This window comes from Rhinolophus sinicus, linkage group LG06, assembly GCF_036562045.2.
Source record: "Rhinolophus sinicus isolate RSC01 linkage group LG06, ASM3656204v1, whole genome shotgun sequence".
Classification (NCBI taxonomy): Eukaryota; Metazoa; Chordata; class Mammalia; order Chiroptera; family Rhinolophidae; genus Rhinolophus; species Rhinolophus sinicus.
In genome coordinates, this window is record NC_133756.1 from 59368868 (window position 1) to 59390215 (window position 21348).

The 21348-nt window shown below is 39.5% G+C and overlaps 1 protein-coding gene across 4 annotated transcripts in view; it reads right to left on the bottom strand.

The window, feature by feature from the left end:
* The window catches only part of CDKAL1 (CDKAL1 threonylcarbamoyladenosine tRNA methylthiotransferase), a 615432-nt gene extending 595721 nt beyond the window's left edge, over positions 1 to 19711 (bottom strand). The window contains exons 1-2 of one of the 4 annotated variants that reach the window (XM_019734279.2): positions 19607 to 19711; positions 18762 to 18805 (exon numbers count right to left, since the gene is read on the bottom strand). The gene's annotated coding sequence lies outside the window, so the exon portion shown is untranslated. Of the gene's footprint in view, positions 1 to 18761; positions 18806 to 19213; positions 19311 to 19606 lie in introns of those variants that run through there. The other 3 variants (XM_019734280.2, XM_074335173.1, XM_074335174.1) reach the window with 3 other exon arrangements.
* Positions 19712 to 21348: the final 1637 nt, after the last annotated feature.

A 21348-nucleotide genomic window follows, 5' to 3' on the forward strand; every position in this document is an offset into this window, starting at 1 on the left:
TCTGATGATTAGTGATGTTCAGCATCTTTTCATATCTATTGGCCATCCGTATGTCCTCTCCAGAGAAATGCCTATTCAGGTCTTCCGCCCATAATTGGATTGTTTGTCTTTTTGTTGTTAGGTTGTAAAAGTTCCTTATATATTTTGGATATTAGCTCCTTATCAGAGGTGTTGTTTGTAAATATCTTCTCCCATTCAGTTGGTTGCCTCTGTTTTGTGGATGGTTTTTTTTGCTGTGAAAAAACTTTTTAGTTAAATATAGTCCCACTTATTTATTTTAGCTTTTACTTCCCTTGCCTTTGAAGGCAAATTCATAAAATCTTCTTTGAACAGGGTCCATAAGTTTAGCACGTTTTCTCTATGCAATTTATTGTTTCAGGTCTGACGTTTAGGTCTTTGATCCATTTTCAGTTAATTTTGGTACACAATGACAGATAGCAGTCTAGTTTAATTCTTTTGCACGTGGCTTTCCAATTCTCCCAGCACCATTTATTGAAGAGGCTTTCTATTCTCCATTGTGTATTTTTGACTCCTTTGTTTAAAATTATCTGTCAGCACCATTTATTGAAGAGGCTTTCTATTCTCCATTGTGTATTTTTGACTCCTTTGTTTAAAATTATCTGTCCACATTACGTGGGTTTATTTCTGGGTTTTCAATTCTATTCCATTGGTCTGTTTCTGTTTTTCTGCCAGTACCATGCTGTTTTGATTACTGTTTCTCAGGAGTATAAACTGAAGTCAGGGAGTGTGATACCTCCAGCATTATTCTTGTTTCTTAGGATTGCTTTGCCTATTTGGGGTCTTTTGTGGTTCCATACAAATCTGATGACTTTTTATCCTATTTCTTTAAAAAATGCCATTAGGATTTTGATGGGGATTGCATTAAACCTGTATATTGCTCTGGGTAATATTGTCATTTTAACTATGTTGATTCTTCCAATCCATGAACACAGAATGTCTTTCCACTTCTTTGTGTATTCTTCAATTTCTTTTTAAAATGTCTTATAGTTTTCAGTGTATAGGTCCTTCGCATCCTTGGTTAGGTTTATCCCTAGGTATTTTCTTTTTGTTGCAATTGCAAAAGGAATTTTTTTTTCTTTTTCTGAAATTTCATTGTTAGTATAATAGGAATGCAATGGATTTTTGTACGTTGATTTTGTAGCCGGCAAATTGACTGTAATTGTTTATTGTTTCTAACAGCTTTTTGGTGGAGTCTTTTGGATTTTCTATATAAAGCATGTCATCTGCAAAAGGTGACAATTTAACTTCTTCATTCCCAATTTGGACGCCTTTTATATCTTTCTCTTGCCTGATTGTTCTGGCTACGATTTCCAATACTATGTTGAATAACAGTGGTGACAGTGAACAACCTTGTCTTCTTCCTGAACATGGAGTGAAGGGCTTCAGTTTTTACCATTAATTATGATATTAGCTGATGGTCTGTCATATATGGCCTTTATTATGTTAAGGTATTTTCCTTCTATACCCATTTTATTAAGTGTTTTAATCATAAATGCATCTTGTCAAGTGCATTTTCTGCAACTATTGTTATAATCATATAACATTTTTGTCTTTTGTTTATGGGTGTACCACATTGATCGATTTGCATGTATTGAACCATCCTTGTGCCCTGGGATGAACCCCACTTGATTGTGATGTATAATTTTTAATGCATTGTTGTATTCAATTTGCTAGACTTTTGTTTAGGATTTTTGCATCTGTATTCATCAGAGATATTGGTCTGTAATTTTCTTTTTTTGTGTTATCCTTACCAGGTTTTCGTATCAGGGTAATGTTGGCCTCATAAAATGAGTTAGGGAGTACTGCCTCTTCTTCAATTTTTTGGAACAATTTGAGAAGGACAGATGTTAGATCCTGTTTGAATGTTTGGTAGAATTCAGTAGTGAAGCCATCTGGTACTTGACTTTTGCTTTTAGGAAGGTTTTGGATGACTGCCTCAATTTCCTTACTGTTGATCAGTCTATTTAGATTTTCCAATTCTTCGTGATTCAGTCTAGGAAAGCTATATGCTTCTAGGAACTTGTCCATTTCTTGTAGGTTATTGAATCTGGTGGCATATAGTCCTTCATAGTATTCTTGGAGGATCTTTTGTATTTCTGTGGCATCCATGGTAACTTCTCTTTTATTTCTGATTTTGTTTGTGTCTTTTCTCTTTTTATCTTAGTGAGTCTAGCCAAGGATTTGTCAATTTTATTAATCTTTTCAAAGAACAAACACTTTGTTGCATTAATTTTTTCTATTGTCTTTTTGTTCTCTATTTCATTTAGTTCTGCTCTGATTTTTATTATTTCTCTCCTTCTGCTGACTTTGGGTTTCATTTGTTCTTTTTCGAGTTCTTTAAGGTGTAATGTGAGGTTGTTTATCTGGGACTTTTCTTCATCCTTGAGATAGACCTGTCATGATATAAATTTCCCTCTTAAAACTGCTTTCACTGCATTCAAATAATTTTGGTAGGATATATGTTCATTCTCATTTGTTTCTACTGTGTTTCCCCAAAAATAAGATCTAGCTAGACCATCAGCTCTAATGCGTCTTTTGGAGCAAAAATTAATATATAAGACCCAGTATTATATTATACCCGGTATTGTATTATATTATATTATATTATATTATATCGTATCATATTATATTATATTATTATATTACATACCAAGTCTTATATTATATAAAACCCGGCCTTATGTTAAAATAAGACCGGGTCTCATATTAATTTTTCCTCCAAAACATGCATTAGAGCTGATGGAATGGTTAGGTCTTATTTTCTGGGAAACACAGTATGTATCTTTTGATATCTCCTCTCATTTCTTCTTTGACCCAGTCATTCTTTAAAAGTATGTGGTTTAATCTCCGCATATTTGTGATTCTTCCTGAGTTCTTTTTGCAGTTGATATCCAATTTCGAAGCCTTGTGATCAGAAAGTATGCTTGGTATGATTTCAATCTTTAAATTTGCTGAGGCTAGTTTTCTGTCCCAATATATGGTCTATCCTTGAGAATGTTCTATGTACACTAGGAAAGACCATACAGTCTGATGTTCTAGGATGAAGTGCTCTATAAATGTCAATTATCTCCATTCCATCTAATATGTCATTTAGGGCTATTTCTTTCTTTATTTTCTCTGGATGATCTATCCATAGCTGTCAATGATGTATTTAGGTCCCCTACTATAATTGTGTTTTGGTCAATTTCTCTCTTTAGTTCTGTTAGTAGTTGCTTGGTGTATTTTGGTGCTCTCTGATTGGGGGCATAAATATTGATGACTGTTAAGTCTTGTTGTATAGTGCCCTTTACCATTATGAAATGTCCATCTTTGTCTCATGTTACCTTTTTTATCCTGAAGTCTGTTTCATCTGATATCTTTTTTTTTTTAATTAAAGTTTATTGGGGTGACAATTGTGAGTAAAGTTACATAGATTTCAGGTGTACAATTCTGTATTACATCATCTATAAATCCCATTGTCTTCACCACCCAGAGTCAGTTCTCCTTCCATCACCATAAATTTGATCTCCTTTACCCTCATCTACCACACCCCTCCTCCCTTACCCTCTGGTAACCACTAAACTATTGTCTGTGTCTATGAGTTTTTGTTTCTCATTTGTTTGTTTTGTTCTTTTCTTATTTTTGGTTTATATACCACATATCAGTGAAATCAGTATACCTATCCCTGCTTTTCTCTGGATACCATTTGTTTGGAGTATCAATTTCCATCCTTTCACTTTGAGTCTATATTTGTCCTTGTAGCTGAGATGTGTCTCTTGGAGACAGAATATGGTTGGATTTAGTTTTTTGATCCAATCTGCTACTCTGTGCCTTTTTTTGGTGAATTCAGTCCATTTACATTTAGGGTAATTATTGATATGTGAGAATTTCCTATCATTCTATCTTTGGTTTTCTGGTAAGACTGTGTCTCCATTGTTTCTTTACCTTTTTGTTGTTGTCTATTATTTCTGTGTGGTGGTATTCCATTATTTTTCTCTCTGTTTCTTCTTTCAGTACGTTATATAGTTCAGTTCTAGATTTTTTTTTTTTTTGAGTGGTTACCATTAAGCTTATGTAAAAGAAAGTTTCATAGAGTATTCCATTTTCTTCAGCATGCTTACTTTCTCCATTCCCTTATGCCAGTTCAGACCTTTAGACTCCCCCCTTTTATGTCTTTGTGGTCACAAATTATCCCTATTTATGTTGTGAGTTGATTCCTGCCTGCGCTGCAGTAGCAAGTTGTCTTTTTCCTCTTTAAGTGTTTTTTTTTTTCTTCTTTATCCTGTATGCTATGTTTAAGTGTATAGTGCTCTATTTTGTGTAGGGGTTGCGATTTCCTGCTTCTGTCTGTTCATAATACTCCTCATGGTTTTGTATTCTTCTGATTTTTTGTTTCAGGTTGAATAGCATCCTTCAGTATTTCTTGTAATGTAGGTCGTTTGTTAGAAAATTCCCTTAGTTTCTGTATGTCTGGAAAGGTCTTTATTACTCCTTCATATCTAAAGGATAGCTTTGCTGGATATATTATTCTTGGCTCATAATTTCTCTCTTTCAATAGTTTGAAAATTTGAGTCCACTCCCTCCTGGCTTGTAGAGTTTCTGCTAAAAATCTGATGATAATCTAATGGGCTCTACCTTATAGGTTACTGCTTTTCTTTCCCTGACTGCCTTGAGAATTCTTTGTCATTAATTTTTGACAGCTTCAATATAACATACCTATTAGGATTGAGGTAATTAGGTGTTCTATTTGCTTCTTGGATTTGAAGATCCAGTTCTTTCCACAAGTTTGGAAAGTTTTCATCAGCTATTTATTTGAATATACTTTCTGTCTGTTCCCTTCTCCCTTTCTTCTCCTTCTGGTATACCCATTATTCTTATGTTGTTCTTTCTGATGGAGTCAGAAAGCTCTCGTAGAGTTCATTTCTTTTAACTCTCAAGTCTCTCTCTTCTTCCATCTGTGTCATTTCCAGATTTCTATCTTCAGCGCTATTACCTAAGCTGGTTATTTCACTCTTTATTTCTTTTACAGAGTTCTTAATCTCAAGAATTTCTATTTGGTTCTTTTGTAAAATTTCAATCTATTTGGTAAAATGTTCATTTTGTTCTTTGTGTTTCTGAGTTCATTAAACTACCTGTCTGTGCTTTCTTGCATCTCGTTGAGTTTTTTTAGAACTGCAATCTTGAATTCTCTGTCATTTAAATCACAGATTCCCATGTCTTTAAGTTCATTTTCTGGAGACTTTTCATTTCCTTTCTTAGCTGCCTTGTTACCTTGTTAGCTCTGAGCTCCAGTCTGTGTCCTGTGGCTCACGGACCACATCTCTGCACTTCCTCCTTCCTTTCCCCACCCCCTCTCTAAATTTGCCCCCCCTTTAGGTAATTTGATTTGCAGGTCTCTCAGACATGCCTGTGTACTGCGCAGGGAATCCTTTTTTGACTTATAGCTGTTCAATTTGTTGTATGTTCCAGGCAGATTTCAAGAAGCTCTCCTCATGCTGCCATTTCTGTGACATAATTTATTATACAGCTATAGCAATCAAGATTGTGTAGTATTGGTAGAAGAATAGAAACATAGATCAACAAAATGGAACAGAAAACCTGAACATAGATCCACACAAATATCCCCAAGCGATTTTTCACACAAGTGCAAAACCAATTCAATGGAGAAAAGATAGCCTTTTCAACAATTAGTGCTGGAGGAACCGGACATTTATAGACAAAAGAAAATAAACCACAACCTAAATCTCATACTTTATACAAAACTTAATTCAAAATGTATCATGAGTTTAAATATAAAATGTAAAACTATAAACTTTTAGAAAAATTCGTAAGAGAAAATCTTCTAGACCTAAAGCTAGATGAAGAATTCTTAGACTTGACACCAAAGAGCACAATCCGTAAAAAGAAAAATTAATAAATCTAGTCGTCATCAAAATTAAAAACTTTTGCTCTGCAAAAGAGCCTTTTGAGAGAATGAAAATTCAAGCAACACAGTGGGAAAAAATATTTGCAAACCACGTATCTGACAAAAGATTAGTAATGCAGAGCTCAAAATACTATACTAGGGCCGGCCCGGTGGCTCAGGTGGTTAGAGTTCCGTGCTCCTAACTCCGAAGGCTGCCGGTTCGATTCCCACATGGGCCAGTGGGCTCTCAACCACAAGGTTGCCAGTTCAACTCCTCGAGTCCCGCAAGGGATGGTGGGCTCTGCCCCCTGCAACTAAGATTGAACATGGCACCTTGAGCTGAGCTGCCGCTGAGCTCCCGGATGGCTCAGTTGGTTGGAGCATGTCCTCTCAACCACAAGGTTGCCGGTTCGACTACCGCAAGGGATGGTGGGCTGTGCCCCCTGCAACTAGCAACAGCAACTGGACTTGGAGCTGAGTTGCGCCCTCCACAACTAAGACTGGAAGGACAACAACTTGAAGCTGAACAGAACCCTCCACAACTAAGATTGAAAGGACAACAACTGATGACTTGGAAAAAAGTCCTGGAAGTACACACTGTTCCCCAATAAAGTCCTGTTCCCCTTCCCCAATAAAATCTTAAAAAAAAAAAAAAAAAAAATACAATACTAAAAAAACCAATACAATTAAGAAATGGACAAAGGACATAAAGAGATATTTCATCTAAGAGGATATACAGAAAGCAAATGAGCACATGAAAAGAAATTCAACATTACTAACCATGAGAGAAATACAAAGTAAAACCACACTGAGATCTCATGACACATCTATCAGAATGGCTAAAATGAAAAATAATAAAAACACTAAAGGCTGCCAGGATGTTGAGTAACTGGATCGTTCATACAGTCCTGGTAGGAATATAAAATAGTACAGTTGCTCTGGAAAAAAGTTTACCATTTTCTTTAAAAAACTAATCACGCAACTACAATGCAGCCTGGCAACTGTATTTCTGGGGGTTATCCAAGAGAAATAAAGATTTCTAATCACACAAAAACCTGAACACAAACATTTACAGCTTTCTTTGTAATAGCCAAAACCTGGAAACAACCTATATGCCCTCAATGGACTGAATAGTTAAACATACTGTGGTACATCCATACCACAGATGACTACTCAGCAATGAAAAAGAATGTATTATTGATACATGCAACAACCTGGATGAGTCTCCATTGAGTCATGAAGAGTGAATACAGCCAATCCAAAAAGGTCACATACTGTATGATTAAATTTATATAACATACTTGAGATTTAAATAACAAAATTATAGAAATGGAGAACAGAATAGTGGTTGCCAAGAATTAAGGACAGGATGGGTGGCAGGAAAGTCAATGTGACTATAAAAGGGGAACATGAGAGATCCTTGTGGTGATGGAAATGTTCCTATATTCTGACTACATCAATGTCAACATCCTGGTTGCTGTGATATTGGATTACAGTTTTGCAAGATATTACCACTGGGGAAAACTGGATAAAGTATACAACATCTCCACATAATTTTTATAACTATAAGTGAATCTATAATTATGTTAAAATACTTAAAAGAAAAAAAAAAACTACCAGGAAAAATAAAAAGGAAAACCAAAGGAAATGGACATGAATACACTTACTGGTAGTACTACTACTATGTCCAGACACGAAGCAAGTTCTCACAGGATCACCTCATTAACCATTCACAATTCCATGAGGCAGGTAGTGTTATTACCCTCACTTTAAAGAGCAATCTGAAACACAAAGAAGCTAACTTACCCAAAGCAGCACAACAAGGATTCCAGGTCTAATGAGCCAGAGCCCACATGCCATGCAATACTCTATTGCCTACTTAATGTATGGTCACACTGAGTGACCACTATTCTTCATCTGGGCTGCTTAAACCAGTGTTCAGGATCCTATTCTCCTCTGGTCTCAAGCCTTTCTGATGAATTTGCCTTCTCTTCAATTGCCAGATTCCCATTTTTCCATTAACAACTTTCAATTAACAGTGGCTTCCAGCCAGACTCATTTTGTACCCTTTACTGTAATATACTCTTTACAACTGTGACTAATTATGCCCTATAAATCAGATAAACCTGTGTTCAAATCTGAGCTAGCTTTACATTGTAACCAAGAGCAAAAGATTAGAAATAATCCAGATGGCAATCAAGATCTGGCTACATTAGAGTTAACGTGCATACCACATGGGCATTGCAGGACTGTCAATCACAGGCCTCCTCCTTCCACAGACACAGGAATGCGGCACGTGACCCAGGCCTGTCAGGATCCTGGCCACAGTGATTGGTTCAGGGTTGGATGTGACAAGCCTACCCAATCAGATTGATCACGAAGACTTCTATGCCAAAGCTAACAGGAGAGATGGCTTCTCTTTTCATGGAAGTGGCTAAGTTGGCAGGATGTCACCTTGAGGATGCTAGGGACCATCTGCCAGTCACAAGGCAGAAGTCTAACTAAAGAATGAAACCTAGTAAGAGCTGGAGAGATACACAGCCATACTGATATGATTTGAGTCACTGGATCCAACCAATGCCTGAAGCCATTATGTCACTCTGCCCAATCATGTGAGCCAATAAATTTCCTCTGTGGCTTAAATTAGTTTGAGTTGGGTTTTCTCTCTTTCAAACAAGAGCCCTGGCCAACTCAGCAAACTAGGTAAGGTGAAGTGAACTAAGTTAGTCTCTCAAATTGGTTCTATTTATTTAAGATATTAACTATCGATGAAAAATGGTTCTGCAGTCATATAAATTTAGGAAATTCTGCCTAACAGATACCCAGATGTACTGGTGGAGCAAAGACTATGAAGAACCTCACTAAAGACACTTACACTCGTTTATCTTAGGAATTTTCTGAAAATTTATTTCTCACAGATTTCCTCCTAATGAGGATAAAGATGGAACTGAATACAGAAAGCTTGAATGAAGCTGACCCCAGATCCCCACCCATATTCCACACAGATGGATGACTTCCTTCATTTACCAGGAAGGAAGTCATTCTTTGCCCATGTACTCTGCCTACCAATCTGTTACTATGAATAACTGTCCACCTCCCTAAGAACAATCCTTCTACTCTGACCTACTCAAGCAAAGAATTCAGCAATGCTCCCTCTTCTGGTATCATCACTAACTGTCTTCCTAGTGCATCATTACTATCTGGATATAAACATACTATTATTTCTACAATTTAATATACAAAAATCTTACGAGACCCTGCTTCCTTCACTTACTTCCTCTATCATATTTCTCTCCTTTTAAAGGAAAACTCTTGCAAGAGCTAGCTATACTTACAATCTCCAATTTTCCCATCCCATTCTTTCATGAACCAGGCTTTCACCCCACCACTCCACCAAAGCTGCCTGTTATTTCAATGACTTCCAACAATACCTACAATGATCAATTCTCAGTCGTTTTATATGAGCCCAACTGCAGCATTTGACACTATTGACCATTACCTCCTTAAGTCATTTTCTTCACTGGCTTCTGGGACACCACACTCTCCGAGATTTCCTCCTACCACATTAGCAACTCAAGTCTCCTTTGCGGTTCCTCCTCATCTCTCCAACTTCTCAATGCCGGAGTGTCCCCATTACCAGATTTCTTCTCTTCTCTAGTTATACACATATCCTGATCTCATCCAGTCCCATGGCTTTGAAATACCATCCATATGCTTATACAACCAGCCCCAACCCTCCCCTGAACTTCAGACTCACATGTCAAACTGCCTATCCGCCACCCCTACTTGAATGTCTAATAGTTATTTCAAACTTCAAAAGTCAAAAAGAGAAGTCTTGATCTTCTCCCCACCTTACCCCACACACAAACACCACACCTGATCCTTCCACAACTTTCCCCATCTCGTTTAAAGGCAATCCCAACCTTCTAATTGCTCAGGCCGAAGACCCTGGAATCATCCGAGTCCTCCTTCCTTCACTCGCATCCAATCCACCAGGAAAATCCTGTTGGCTCTATCTTCAAAACACATTCAGAATCTGACTGTTTCTTACCATATCTGCTGTTACACACTTGGTCTAAACCAATGTCAACTCTTGCCTAGATTACTGGCAATTAGTCTTCCTGCTTCTATTCTTAATTCTGGACATTTCAGCAAAGAAGCCAGGGATCCCTTTAAAACCTAATCCCTTTAAAACCTCATCTCAAGCTTGTTATCAAAACCTTCCTACGTCTTCCACTTCCGAATAACAACCCAAAATCACTCCAAATATCTCCAAGGACATATATAATCAGTTCGTGTTACCTCTCTGACCCTATTTCCCACCACTCACCCCTCACTCCACATGACCACAAGGGTTTCCGTGCCATTTCATACATACCAAGTACACTTAGCTCAGGGTCTTATTCTTGCCTAGAATGCCTTCAAGCCCTTCAGAACTTCACAAATGTCACGAGTGAGGCTGTCTGAGCAACTCCCACCTCACTACATACACACTCACTTCCTATTCCAGTTCCCCACCTTGTTTTCTTACCATGGCACTTCATCTCCTGCTTAGGTGTTTTCATTATTTTGTTCCTGCCTACCTATTTCTACTAGAATATACTCTGTGAGAATAAAGGTTTTGTGTGCTTTGTTCACTGTTTTATCCCCAGTGATGCCTAGAACTACTCGTATGTCTAGCATATTGCACATTCTCAGTATTCTTTACTGTAGACTACCCAGTTTAACAAAATACGGCCCCTAGCTACCCCCTCTGCCACCGCCCACTCTGTACCAACCATACTAACCTTTTAGATATTCTGAGTATTCCAAACTAGTTTCTGACTCAGGGGCCTTCACAATTGCTATTCTTCAGCCTGGACTACATCCCCCAGATATCTGCAGGCCTTGCTGCCTACTTATCTACTCAAATGACGCCTCCTTGGAGAGGCCTTTCTGAAGGTCTAAAATAACCACACACTGACCAAGCATTCCCACACACTCTCACTAACCTCTAACCCTACTTTGTGCTTCATTTTTCTTCAGAACACTTACCTACCTGATAGCATATATATATATATATATATATATATATATATATATATATATATATATATATATATATATATATATATAACTACATGTCTTTCTCATTACAATGTAAGCTCCACAAGAACAAAGGGGTATCTCTTTTTCACCACTATATCTACAACTCCTATAACAATGCCTACCTAGCACATAGCAGGCACACAATACTTGCTAGCTAATCCTTCCATAATACAGGAGAAAATTCTAACACTGGGTGAAAAGTTGAAGTAAATTCCTAACCCCTATCACTATTATTCTAAGAAATAATTAAGGTAAGTGAGAAAGGCTAAGACCAGGTAGTACCACTGAATGTTACTAAAAAACTACTGAAGAACTATGAATTGAATGACATATTAAAAGCCATCTTTTCGAAATTACACAATTTTAACATCCCATAGACAACAGAAGGAAAATAGAATGGAAGAAGAAAGAGGGGTTTGCTGCAGCAGACATACAATATCACAGAGTTAGAGAAGTAGAGAACATTGCTAAGCCTCTTATTTTACAGAACTGAAGTCCAGAGAAGCTAAAAGATTTGCACACTGATAGACCTAGAATAAGAACCTGCAGTGTCCAACACGACAAGAGCAGTGGGAAGTGAGAAGGGCGGCACAAGGTTAAGAAAGACAGTAGACAAGAGTAGAGTGCAAGCGGGGCCCAGGGACTCAAGTCTCAAGGACTGAGTCCCGAATTGGGCCAACGCATGGCTTTTCTTAGTTAGGTGTGGAAGTAAAAGAAGTAAAGCTTGTCAACCTCAAGATCTGTGAGTCCCATACATTACAGTAGGAAACTGATTTAAGCCAATCACCCTTGCCTGCAGGCAACGGAACTGTAAGTCTCAGGATAAGTACTTCCCCAAGGGACAAAACCTTTATGGATATAAATAGATGGAGAGCATATCATTGAGTCACTTCCCCTGCAGGTGTGGGAAGGAATGCAGCCACAGAGGCAGAGGCTCTCCTTAGCCCGGGAAAGGTGGGGGGCTGTGCCCACCTCTATCAACCCCACAAGTTCCCCAGATGGTCCCCATGCAGCTGTGTCTGGGTTGTCCCCACCATGGGGAATCTGACTCGTCATTGACTAGCCAGCCATCTTTTGGGGGCCAAACAGAGAAACATAAGGTGTAAGCACAAAGGTGAAGCAAAGTCCCTGAAATGATCCGTCTCACAGACTCTCCTTGCTTTAGTGGCAGGTACGAGGAGACAGACAGGTAGGCTGTTGCGTGGCAACACTAGGCCTTCTCTCAACACCACACTCTCCCACTATGGCTCTGCCTCATTGGCAAAGCACAAACAATGCAAGAATCTAACGTGACCCTAAGACATAAACACATGCCAGAAAAGAAAAGGGGGTAAGGGGGCAAAGGAAACACAGGCAATCACTTAAGAAATGCAACTAGCCAATAAGCATAGGAAAGAATACTCACATACACTAATGGCAAGTATTTAAACATGAATTTTCATCTCTCCCACTGGCAAAAAAGACTGACAAACACCCTACTGCTAACTGAAAGCATGATAAAACTGGCATACCCTTTCTGGAGAGCAATCTGGCAGTACATATCAAACTTTAAAACATATATATATATATATATATCCCTTGACTGAGCAATTCCATTCATAGAAATTCCCTCTAGGAAGGCAATGGAGACAAAGACAGTAAAATGCAGAGATCCCTAAAATTAGCAGCACATCATAGCACCTGAACAATCTCACTCATCACTAGTAATAAAGTTTTAACTTCCAACAACCAGGTAGAGGAAATTGCTAGCCTTTAGAAGTTTTTGAATAACTAATAAGTAAATGGAAGTTTGACAACAAAAGGAAAGCAAGATAATGGAACAACAGGATCATATAAAGTTTTTTCTCAAAGGTAGAGGAAATCGAGTTTGATAAAGGGAATAAAAACAGAGTCAGTGAGGGCCGGCCCCGTGGCTCAGGCGGTTAGAGCTCCGTGCTCCTAACTCCGAAGGCTGCCAGTTCGATTCCCACATGGGCCAGTGGGCTCTCAACCACAAGGTTGCCGGTTTGACTCCCACAAGGGATGGTGGACTACGCCCCCTGCAACTAGTAACAGCAACTGGAACTAGAGCTGAGCTGCGCCCTCCACAACTGAGACTGAAAGGACAACAACTTGAAACTGAACGGCACTCTCCACAACTAAGATTGAAAGGACAACAACTTGACTTGGAAAAAAGTCCTGGAAGTACACACTGTTCCCCAATAAAGTCCTGTTTCCCTTCCCCAATAAAATCTTTAAAAAAAAAAAAAAAGAGTCAGTGAAAAGGGAAATAGTGAAAATGATAGAAAGAAAAGAGAATGCAATATTCGCAGAGTACTAGTAACTTACATAGGTGATTTGTTAGGAGAGCTGTTATAATATCAAATACTCAGGTCACATTCTGAATTAGAATCTTCAAGACAAGAACATAGGGATGCAAACGTAAAACCTGCCCAGGTGATTCCACTAAACACCCTGATTAAGAAACACCATTCTCTTACAGCAGAGGTTCTCTGTTTTGAGTGCTTATAGTATTCATGTGACGAGCTTTTGAAAACTACCTACAACTGAGCTTCAGTAGAGTTGAATCAACCTCTGGGGACAGAGACTGAGCATCAACATTCTTTTAAAACTTTCCAATAATTCTCATCTGTATAGCCACAGCTGTGAAACAAAGTCCCACACCAGTAGTTTTCAAAGTGTGGTTCCCAGACCAGCACAATCAGAATCACTGGGAAACTTGTTAAAAATGAAAGGTCTTGGGCCGGCCCGGTGGCTCAGGCGGTTAGAGCTCCGTGCTCCTAACTCCGAAGGCTGCCGGTTCGATTCCCACATGGGCCAGTGGGCTCTCAACCACAAGGTTGCCAGTTCAATTCCTCGAGTCCCACAAAGGATGGTGGGCTCCGCCCCCTGCAACTAAAATTGAACACGGCACCTTGAGCTGAGCTGCCGCTGAACTCCCAGATGGCTCAGTTGGTTGGAACCTGTCCTCTCAACCACAAGGTTGCTGGTTCGACTCCCGCAAGGGATGGTGGGCTGCGCCCCCTGCAACTAGCAACGGCAACTGGACCTGGAGCTGAGCTGCGCCCTCCACAACTAAGACTGAAAGAACAACAACTTGAAGCTGAACAGAACCCTCCACAACTAAGATTGAAAAGGACAACAATTTGACCATTGTTCCCCAATAAAGTCCTGTTCCCCTTCCCCAATTAAAAAAAAAAAAAAAAACCTAAGTAAATCTGAATAAATATGAACTTCATTTAAAAAAAAAAAAAAAAAAAAAGAAAGGTCTTGAGGCCCTAGACCTACCAAATCAGATATTCTAAGGAAAGTCCAGCGATCTTTAAAAACTTTCCAGGTGATTCTGATATGCAATAAAGTTTAAGAATCACTGTCTTAAACTTTCTGCACATTATAATGGGTAACATGTCACTCAAACATAAAAAGTTTAACATAAATGAGTACAGGAAGTTCCGGTCTAGATGGCGAAATAGGTAAACACTGTGCTCACCTTCTCTCACGACCACATCAAAATTACAACTAAACTATAAAACAACGATCGAGAATCGCCTAAGATCTTGCTGAACCAAAGACCTACACCTAAGGACATACAGAAGAAGTCACCTCAAGACTGGTAGGAGGGGAAGAGACACGGAACCAGGCAGTCCCACACCCATGAATGACCATAAAAATTGGAAAGGAAAAAAAAATGAAAAAAAAAAAATTGGAAAGGATATCTTGGCCGCAGAGGTTCCCCTTGAAGGAGCAAGGGAGTCCCAGCACCAAACCACGCTCCCCAGACCAGGGTTCCAGTGCCAGAGAGAGAAATCCCCATAATTTCTGATTGTGAAAACCAGTGGAGACCGCGGTTGAGTGAGACGGAGGGCAGCTGGAGTCCCAGGTACTCGTCTTAAAGGGACCATGCATGGACTTACTCACCAATGGAATCACTGGCTCTGAGCTCCAGCACTGGAGCAGCAGCTGGAGACAGGGACATACAGGGAAGAACTGAATTGTCTGGCGTCAGGATGAAGGCTGGAGGGGGAGCTTTCTCACAATGGAGGAGCTGGTAGAAGCCACTGTTTCTTTGTTGAGCCCTTCTCGGCATGTAGATGCAGGCAGCCGCCATATCTGAGTTTCCCTCAAGCTGGCTAACACCATTCATTTGCCACACCCAGGTAATTCTGAGACCCGGCCCCACCCAACTTTTAGGCACATACAAGCAGCTTCCAGTGGCTTTTTCATACAAACCGCGTGCCCTGGCTCATGCTACAGACTTTCCTAGGGTCTCTCAAAAGCTCACCAAAACCCAGACAAGCAGCATCTGGCTTGAGTATGACCTGTACCTCTAGCTGAGCAGCCCTAAGCCTGGCACTAGCGGCAGCTGGCCTTGGTTTGTGGCTTGGCCTCTCAAGGCCCTTCAAGCACAGCAAGGGCAGTGGCCATCTGTGGATTGCTTTGTGGCTCCTGTTGGGTGGGTCCAAGTGGGGTACAGGGCTGCAGCTCAGCTTGACCTACAGCAGGTCCCCTCCCAGGTGGCCCTGGGGCTGGCGCACCCAGCAGCCAGCTTCAAAATGAGCTGGAGCATCACCCAGCCGCCTCCATGGATGACACACCCAAGGGGCTGATTAGGCAGGCATCAGAGCCTTGTGAGGTAGATCCTGCTCTGTAGAGAGAGTCCATTTACCACAACTCCTCCACTGTTGTCACAGCCAGTCCTCACAACCAGTGAGCCCAGGGGTCAATCCCTCCCACTGATGGGCAAACAGCAACCAGGACTCAACTACAACAGGAGGACACACACAACTCACAAAAGGGACATACCTGGAGTGCACAAGTCAGGTGACATGGAAGACCATACCACTAAGTCCCACAGCACACCTACTACATAAGGCCACTCTACTAAGACCAAGACATATAGCAGACCCACCTAATACACAGAAACAAACACAGGGAGGTAGCCAAAATGGAGAGACAAAGAAAGATACCCCAAATAAAAGAACACAACAAAGGTCCAGAAAAAGAACTAAACAAAATGGAGACAAGCAGTCTACCAAATGCAGAGTTCCAAACACTGGTTATAAGGATGCTCAAATGATATCAGGGAGAACATCAACTAAGAGATAGGAAACATAAAATGGAGATAGAAAACATAAAAAAGAACCAGTCAGAAATAAAGAATAATAGAAATGAATAATACATTACAGGTAATCAATAATACATTACAGGTAGATTAGAGATTAGATGAAGTAGATAATCAAATCAGTGATTTATAAGATAAGTAGCAGAAAACATCCAATCAGAACTCCAAAAAAAAAAGAACCCAATAAAATGAGGACAGTTTCAGGGGCCTCTAGGACAACATCAAGCATACCAACATCTGTTTATAGGGATACCAGAAAGAGAAGAAAGCAAGGAATTGAAAACTTATTTGAAGAAATAATGATGGAAAACTCCCCTAACCTAGCGAACAAAAGAGATACACAAGCCCAGGAAGCACAGAGAGTTCCAAACAAGATGAACCCAAAGAGGCCAACACCAAGACACATCATAATTACAATGACAAAGGTTAAAGACAAACACAGAATCTTAAAAGCAGCAAGAGAAAAGTAGTGAGTTATGTACAAGGGAGTGCCCATAAGACTGCCAACTGATTTCTCAACAGACACTTTGAAGGCCAGAAGGGACTGGCAGGAAATATGCAAAGTGATGAAAAGCAAGGACCTACAACCAAGATTACTCTACCCAGCAAAGCTATCATTCAGAATTGAAGGATAGATGAAAAGCTTCCCAGACAAAAAAAAAAGCTAAAGGAGTTCATCACCACCAAACCATAATTACACAGAATCTTAGAGGAATTTCTTTAAAACAAAAAAAAAAAAAACCAAAAATATGAATAAAATGGCTAAATAAAATCACTATATACCTATCAACAATTACTTTCAACGTAACAGGATTAAATGCTCCAATCAAAAGATAGGGTTGCGGGGGGGGGGGGGGAGGGCGGTGCTGAATGGATAAGAAAACAAGACACTTACATATGCTGCCTACAAGAGACTTGCTTCAGACAGAAAGATACACAGATTGAAAGGGAAGGAAAAAGATATTTCATGAAAATGGAAACAAACAAACAAAAAAGCTGGAGTAGCAATACCTATATGACAAAATAGACTTTAAAACAAAGACAATAACAAGAGACAAAGAAGGCCCTAGTAATCCCACTTCTGGGTATTTATCCAAAGAAACCAAAATCGCTACTTCAAGGGGACATGCTCATCTATATGTTCACTGCAGCATTATTTACAATAGCCAAGATATGAAGGCAACCTGGGTGTCCCAGAAAGGATGAATGGATAAAGAAGAGGTGGTACATTATGGAGTATTAGTAAACTGTTAAAAAAAACTGAAATCTTGCCATCTGTGACAACATGGACCTAGAGGTATTGTGCTAAGTATAAGTCAGATAGCATAAGACAAATGTCATATGATTTCACTTATAAGTGGAATCTAAAGAACAAAATAAATAAAAAAAACTGAAACAAACTCATAGATACAGAGAACATTTTGATGGTTGCCAGATGGGAGGGGGATTGGGGATGGGTGAAAAGGGAGAAGGGATTAAGAAGTACAAATTGGTTGTTATACAGTAATCATGGGGATGTAGGGTATAGCATAAGGAATATAGTCAATAATATTGTAATAACTATGTATGGTGTCAGATGGGTACTAGATATATTGGGGTGATAGACAGGAGGGTGGTTGGGGGCAGGGTGAGAAAGATGAAGGGATTAAGAAATACAAAGTGGCCGTTATAAAATAGTCATGGGGATATAAAGCATAGGGAATATGATCAATAATATGGCAATTATATGATCTCAGTCATATGTGGAATCTAAAGAATAAAATAAATGAGCAAACAAAACAGAAATAGAAGAGATGTAGAGAAAAAACTGTTGCTAGATGGGAGTGGGGTGGGGATGGGGAAGAAGGTGAAGCGATTAGAAAATATAAATTGTTAGTCACAAAATAGTCACAGAGATATGAAATACAGTATGGGGAATATAATCAATAATGTTGTAAAGACTATGTAGGGTGTCAGATAGGTACTGGATTTATCTGGAGGATCACTTCATAGACTGTGTAGATGCCTGACCACTGAGCTATACACCTAAAGCTGAAGTAGAATAATATTAAATGTCAACTATAATTAAATATATATATTAGTCACAGGATGTGAATAAAATACAGTATAGGGAACATAGTCAATGGTATTATAACAGCTATATACAATGTCACAGGGGCAGCAGGTTGTGGGGGTTATCACTTTGTGAGGGGTGTAACTATGCATAGTGCCAGGTGGGTAGTAGTCCAGGGGATCACTTTGTAAATTACATAAATGTCTAACCACTATGCTATACACCTGAATTAACATAAAATAATACTGAATATCAAGTGTAATTGAAAAATTAAAAAGGGGAGAAAGATAAAGGGGAATAAGAAGTTCAAATTTCCAGGTATAAAACAAGTAAGTCTTGGGGATGTAATATACAGCATAAAAAGTATAGTCAATAATGTGATAGCATGGTATGGTGTCAGACGGTTGCTAGACTTATTACAGTGATCACTTCTTTAGCATAGGGAATATAATCAATAATATGGTAATAACTATGTATAGTTCCAGGTGCGTACTGTTGAATAACTATGACGACAATGACACCTGAAACTAATATAATATTGTATGTTATCTATATTTTAATAAAAACCTTTAAAAAATAAAATAAATGAGTACCTTGATTGCCTGCAATTAGTCTCAAATCCTCTTGAAAGAAGAGTCTGGAAAATAAAAACTTATTAGAAAAAGGAAATTTGCAGTTAAGTTCAAAAAACCACAGTAAGGACTCTTTAAAACTTCCTAAAAGAGATTAGACTCTAGAGAAGGCTGCTTTATACAGCAAGGTTAATAATGTTCCAGACTATTTCCAAATTCTTTACGATTAAAACAGGTGTGTTGACTTCTGCCATATTTGCCATGACTGAGATCCAGCATCTCGCCGTGGTAATACTATCCAGCAAGCACTACAACACGTCTGCGTGATTCAAGTAACACCAACTACAAAAAAAAAAGGACTAAGGCAATGAAGTAGATATCCAGACCACCTTCCACCCGAAAGACACGCGTTGCCCCGAGATTCCGAGAGAGGTTTTATGATTAAACGAGAAGTGAAAAAACAAGACATCTACTCTTCTAACTTCAGTTTAAATTCCTAATGAGATACAGCTGTGAAAGCCAGATAACTGCGAAAGCCTCCTCCCGTGCCACAAATTCACTAATGGATTCTAGAAACTGGGAAAATGAATGGAGTTAAACTAGGCACTAAGGAACGAGGTCCCTTAAATACTCCTTACAGCCCTGCAGCACCTGAGGCCAACGACCCGGTCCTCATTTTTAGCTGTGTTCCCAGCCTCCCTGGTCCCCCATCCCAGCTGGCAAGTTAACTGCGAAACATACAAGCAAAAGGCCAAAAAAGACTGAAACTGGGGAAACAAGGCTCCGCCATAAAAGGAGCTCCGGCCACACTCTGACCCTCACAGATCCACCGGCCTCCCTTACCCAGTAGTCAGGAAATAACATACCAGTCCAAAGTGAAATAGACCACACGCCGCTCTCCCCAACCTGCGGAAACTTCAGATGGAGCTCGCCATGACACATACGTCCCGCCACGCTATTTACGCATGCGCGGCTACGGTGTCCGGGAGGGATCCAATCCCGTCAATGCTAAAGTGCGAGTTCTGGTTTAATTTAATTTAATAATGATTACGCTTACATTTCCTTTGCTTGCAAAAGCATAAATACTCTCCCAAGGCATCGGGTTCTTAGCATCGATTAATAGCTTACTTCTGAGCTCTTACTATGTGTCAAGCACTATGTTAAGGCAAGAGTTTTACATAAACATTTTCTCCTGACCTACTTACTATTTTATTTTACAAAAGAGTAAACTGGGGGGTTAAATACTTGCCCAAAGTTTAGTACTTTTCCAAAGTTACTCCACTAGTAGTAACTGCCCTCTGTTATGAATCCAGGTCTAGCTGACTCCCCAAAAACCTGCTCTTTTTATTACATTTTTCACTAGCTTCCTCAACCTTCTGTGAAAAGAGGTCAAATTAGTGAAGAGAATAGAAAAGATGGAGAAACAGCAATTGGTAGATTAAACTTAATATAGATCATATAACACCAAGCAAGTTTTTCTGAATGCTTAGATGACAGTTTAGCAGAGAAAAAGAACTTTCATCGAGTATACTGACACTGACCTTGTCTTATATATATTATCTCACGTTTAAACAGTGTCCTTTACTCAAGACACTGTATTTGACCTACTGTTCACCAGAAAAGCGTCTCCACTTTAAAAAGTGGAGACCATGGGCCGTAAACAGGAAGTCAGAAATCATGAGCTTTGTGTCTGACTCTGGGCTTTCACAGTGATTTGGAGCAATTGTTTTATTTTATAAATGTCATTCCTATTTTATAAATGTAATTCCCTCTAATTAAAATGCTACCCTTTGCTCATATTCGTACATATCCCTAAAAGAATCTAAACTGTGACCTGGAGTCTACTGCAGTCCTCACCCGGTGATAAATGTATGTTTATGTTGCCCCATCCCTTTCAAAAGGATATCTTCTCCTTGGTTCTAATCAATCCCACTGCCTAACACATAATCTTGCACCTAATAGCCACTCAGTAAACATAAGAATGAACAAATGACTCCACCCCTTTTCCCCAAGATCTAGTTAAACTCAGTTGAAGAAATTTTGTGTAGTGCACACCACATGACCTCTAACATTGTGCTGGATGCTGGAGCTAGGAAGGACAAAGACAACTCCCACCATTATTTCAGCCTACTTCAGGGAAAGTTTCACTAGTTAATAGCGATCACCATAGAAGATGAATGCAGACCCATGGAGCACAAAGGGAAGCCTCTTCCTTGGGAGGCCGGTGGATCTGTGAGGGGCAGAGTGTGGCTGGAGCTCCTTTTATGGCGGAGCCTCTTTCATGAAGAGGTCAACACTTCCCACATGGATGGTAAGGGAAATGGACAAAGGTATTCCAGGCTGGGAAGATAGTGAAAGCAAATGCACGGAGGCCTTAAACTATAAACTATTGTACATCATAAAAGCAAAAAGTGTAAAGCTGGGTGATGGTAGAGAAGACTGGAGAGGGAACGTGCAGGCACCAGATTAGGGTGAGCCTTGTTTGCTAAAATAGAGACATTAGACCTAATCCTGCATGTATTAGGTAGCATGACAATATGCAGATTGTTCTCTCAGGAGGATGGATCAAGGACAACACTTCAGACATGAATAGTGAAAGCCTAAGTTG